The sequence below is a fragment of the Carcharodon carcharias genome, chromosome 7, assembly GCF_017639515.1.
Source record: "Carcharodon carcharias isolate sCarCar2 chromosome 7, sCarCar2.pri, whole genome shotgun sequence".
NCBI lineage: Eukaryota > Metazoa > Chordata > Chondrichthyes > Lamniformes > Lamnidae > Carcharodon > Carcharodon carcharias.
In genome coordinates, this window is record NC_054473.1 from 172,177,146 (window position 1) to 172,181,985 (window position 4,840).

General features: G+C 44.5%; 1 pseudogene; it reads left to right on the forward strand.

Annotated features, from left to right (window-relative positions):
* The first annotated feature begins 2,053 nt into the window (after window positions 1–2,053).
* On the forward strand, window positions 2,054–2,535 carry LOC121280473 (annotated as a pseudogene).
* Window positions 2,536–4,840: the final 2,305 nt, after the last annotated feature.

The following is a 4,840-nucleotide window of genomic DNA, read 5'->3' on the forward strand; positions in this document are numbered from 1 at the left end:
CCCCTGGGTCCGTGTCTGCCTCCAAGTCCTCAGGAACTACCCTCACCATTCCTTCTACGACTACTGTCGCACCCTCACCCTCCCATTCTGCTGGCTCACTCTGCCTTCTCTAATTCTCACCATTCCCTCCTATCACGCCCACCTCACTTCACTCCCCAGGAGTCCACGACTCCACAGACTCCCTTTCATGTTCATCTGGACATCCCACTCCCCGACTATACACCTTCCTCCACCCCTACTCCTTCATCCACCCTAACCTTTACACTGTCCTCCACCCATACTCCTTCCTCCTCCCACCGCCCCGATTCCATCCTCCCCCTGAAATCCTTCCCCCTCCAAACTCCTTCCTCCACCTGGACCTTCCCCCTCTGAGCTCCCTCTTCCTCCCAAACTCCATTCCTCCCCCCAAGCTCCCTCTTCTCCTTGGACTCCTTCCCTACTTTGAACTGCTTTCTCCCTCCGGGCTCTTTCCTACCCCTGAACTCCTTCCTCACCCTGAACTCCTGCAGCCCTCCGAACTCCTTCCTCCCTCCAAAGTCCTTTCCCGCTCTGAACTCCTTACTCCCCTCGAACTCCTTCCCCCTTCCAAGTTCCTTCCCTACACCTTCCTCCCCCATTGCATTTGCCTTTTCTGTTGCCGCATTTTCCCCTGTTATACCATCCTTCCCCGTAATCTCTCTCCCCGCCTAACCTCAACCCCCACTGACACCATCATTCCCCCCTCAACCTCGGCCCCCCAACACCATCATTTCCCCTCTCTTAACCTCACACCCTGCTGACACCATCGTTACCCCTGCTCCCAACCTCACCCCACCCTCCCGACACTATCGATCCACCCCTCCTCCAAACCGTTTCCCCCCCCCAACCCCAGTACACCTTCCCCTCCCAGTAAAACCTAGACCTTTATCTGCACCCCACCCATGATCATTCATAGCAGACCACGGCCAAGACACTGATGTCCAGATGCAGACCCCAGACATTAGTGGTGACTTTCCACCTTCCATGAGCTGCTTCGCAGCAGATCCATGTCCACCAGAATCCATCCAGCATGCTATGCACATGATTATCCAGGGTCCAGTAGCTGTAGGGCTCTAACATCTTCTGCTCCTCGGATGTCCACGACATGAGCAAGGCCCTAACAGTAAGTCCTGACTTCTGCATGTCACACTTGTCAAGACGTGTTCTGGGCCAGCGTGTTTTCCCGCTGGCGTGCGTGGTAAATTTGACCTGGGAGGGGGGCGGGGGGGGGGGGGGGGGGGGGGGTGCGGGGGGGTGCGGGGGGTGCTGGGGGGTGGTTCCAGTGAGTAGGGCTTGTATTGAGATGCAGAAGCATTGAAATGAGAACGATGTCCAGCAGTGGGAAAGATGGCCCACCATTGATGGGTAGAGCGGACAATCACTAACTAGTTTCACAATGGCGTGAAATCTATTTTTGGCCTTCCCGCTATATTGCCCACTCATGCCCACCGTGATGCCCAACGGCAAAAAGGATAAAAATTTCCAGCCATAATGTTCTGCTTGGCACCTGAGATTATAATCAGTACAGTTCCTGTTAGGTATTTTATGTTCACCAGAAGTGACTACTCTTCAAAAGTACTTCATTGGCTGTAAAATGCCTTGCATGTCCTGTGGCCCTGAATGCAAAGAAATGCAATATATTTTTCAATAGTGGTTTTAATGTACATGTATTAAGGCCATTTTGAAATTAGATGCATGTTAGTAATATAATTGGGAGACAGTGGCATAGTGGTATTATCACTGGATTAGTGATCCAGAGGCTCAGGCTAATGTTCTGGGGCCATGAGTTCAAATCCCACCATGGCAGCTTGATAATTGATGTCAATTAACTCATTAATGAGCCAAATTGACATCCCGCTGTGGAAAGGATTCAATAATCAGGCTCTGTGGTGCAATTGGTCAGTGTGTTTGGCTGTTAACTGAAAGGTTGGTGGTTTGAGACTATTCAGGGACAAAGCCTTCACTGGTTTCTCTGCATCAGCTTTCATGCTTTTTGCTGAGCTCAGCCATCTTGCAGTAAAGGTTCAAGATAACAAACACCGGGGGTAAGAGGAGGGGCGACCTGATATATGTTTGCAAGGCCCTCCTGGAAATATGGGCCTGTTCCTCTTTCTACTTGTTTCCGTATCTAAAAGAAAGGCAAAAATTGCTGACATTAAGGGCACAGGCACTGTACAAAAGTGTATGCCCCACAAATGTTACCACGGCAAGACTGGAAGAATTCATAATGTTACACAGCACGCTTTGGGTATAAGTATCAACAAACAAGTCAAGGGCAAGATCCTTGCCAAAAGAATCAATATGCGTATTGAGCACATCAAGCATTCAAAAAGCAGGGGCAGCTTTCTGCAGCGTGTGAAAGCGAATGAAGAGGCACAGAGAACAGCTAAGGAGAAGGGGACCTGGGCTGAGCTGAAATGCCAGCCTGCTGTTGAGCCCAGACAGGCAAACTTCATACAAACCAAGGCAAACAAGCCACAGTTGCTAGAAGCAATTCCGTGTGAGTTCATGGCATAATTTTGATACCAAATTAAATACATTTACCATGCCTAAAAAAATATATAATCGGGCCCTTCTCACCCCAACTTAATTGGGGACAGGTTGCTCACATCACCAACACCACACCACCACCCCCCTCCACCGTCTGCTCCCTGCCGCCACCCCCCCACCCCATACCCCTCCCTCTCCAGATATCATGTCTGCTCCAGCAGGCTCAATTGTTTCCCTTTGCCAGCTTCATAACTTTGTCTTTCTCGGCATTAAATGACATCTCCCATTTTCTGGCCTAATTTTGTCAATCTGTATAGATTTCTCTGCAATTAGCCTGGATATTTCCTACTGTTTATGTCCCCTGTTAATTTGCTGTCATCAAAAAAATTGGTGAGCTTTATTACCATCCTGAACTCAAAATTAGTGATACACATTGAAACACAACAGCCTCAGATCCAATCCTCCCTATTTACTGCTTCTTTCCGTGCAGACATAGCTCCCTTAATAACTATGATTTGCTTCTCCTGACTCCATCAATTAGTTATCCCCTTCAAAATGTTCCCTCCCATTCTATGCATTTCTATTTTGTGAAGTGATTTCTTGAATTACTTTATCAAAGTTTGTGCTAAAATCTAGGCATATTAAATATATTGACTTTCCCTTGTCCATTCATTTTATTATGTCATTGAAGAATTCTGATTGACTTCTCAAGCAAGATTTGACACTATAAAACCACCCTGATGAACTTTTATCATCTAATGTCTTACTTGAGTCTATTCTTTCTATTCCACATACTATTCTTGTCCCAGCCACTGATATCATATATTTATACTTACTGAGATTATCCTTGCACTCATTTTTATGAATTGGCATCACACTTACCTCTCATCAATTCCTTGATATATCTATTCATTACCTATCACACTTATCATTACTTATTGTATGTTACCTATTCATGTAGCAATCAGCTAAGAGATTTATGTCCACTGTACTCCGTTGTCTTTATATCAAGCTTCTCGAATGTCATGAAAGCTAGTTCCTTGTTTCAAACAATGTAGCATCATAAGAGATTAAAGCTTTCTAGTAAATCTTCAGTGTTGTTGGGAGATTAAAACCAGATGATTTAGCTGTAATATTGATATATTAGAAATTGCAATCTCTAACCACATAATTGGCATTCAAAAAGAAAAAAGGTCACTGAATAAACATGAAGGGTGATCAGTTTGATTTATGCCAAAATTTGTGAATTGTGGCAGAGATGACTGGAGATCCAAGTAATAAAATCTTGGGAGAGGCTAGACTGAGCTGATGAAAAAATGTGCCTGGAGTAAATGAAATGCATTTGGATTCAACTAGGTATCGCTTGTTCTGTGATTTAAAAAAAAGTTCATGTAGTTTAAGCCAAAGAGCAATCTGAAATTCAAGAGAACTAGAAGACTCTGTAAGGTAGTTGGAATTAGTTGTGAAAAAAGAGCCTGTGAAAAACAGAATTGCCATCTATTAAGCAAGACAGGAGTCTTTGAATCTGTTGCCATCAGGATATGGTCTGAACAGATAAGAATATGAATTTGAACCTTCATTAAGTTTATCCATTCTCAGCAAAGCATCATAGGAGTTGAAATTGGTACATCGATTGAAAACCATGATCTTAAAAGGTGAAGAATGGCTTTCAGTTTGGAATCTTACAGTACCTTCCAGAAGGAGGCCATTTGGCCTGTTGTGCCTATGCCAGATCTTTGAAAGAATTATCCAATTAGTCCCACTCTCCTGTTCTTCCTGCTAAGTCTGGCATTTTACTTTTCCTTTTCAAGCATATATCCAAAGTTGCAGCATAATTTTAGTCGCACAACAAAGGGTCATGGCAACCAGCAGGCACTGGTAGGATGCAGGCCCATTTTAAAAATCAAGCCAGATTGCAATGCTGGAGAAGGCACTCATATTTTCTCAAATGAAATTTGAGATGTTCATTTGTCATCTTGCCCAATTTCTGGATATGAGATCTGAAGGGCACCAAAAAAAAAACAGCCAGTTCATGGATGGCCATAGTCTTAATGTTCAGCAGAGTATTATTTTGTCTACAAACTGATGGCTGTCTAGTGGATACTGAGCTTCTTTCCGAGATAGTGGTAAAGAGTTACTCTAGAAGGTTAGTATGTGCATTGAGAGAAGACTCCTGTACCCTTTTCTTTCCCTCCTATTGCACTTAGATTGTTGGGAGTTTTGGGAAGATTGCGGAAGGTCTCCCATATTTCAACCACCACCACCTTAGCGAAATGAATTTTTCATTGGAAATTCCCTATTACTTGCATTTTTTGGAAGAAGAAATGAACCA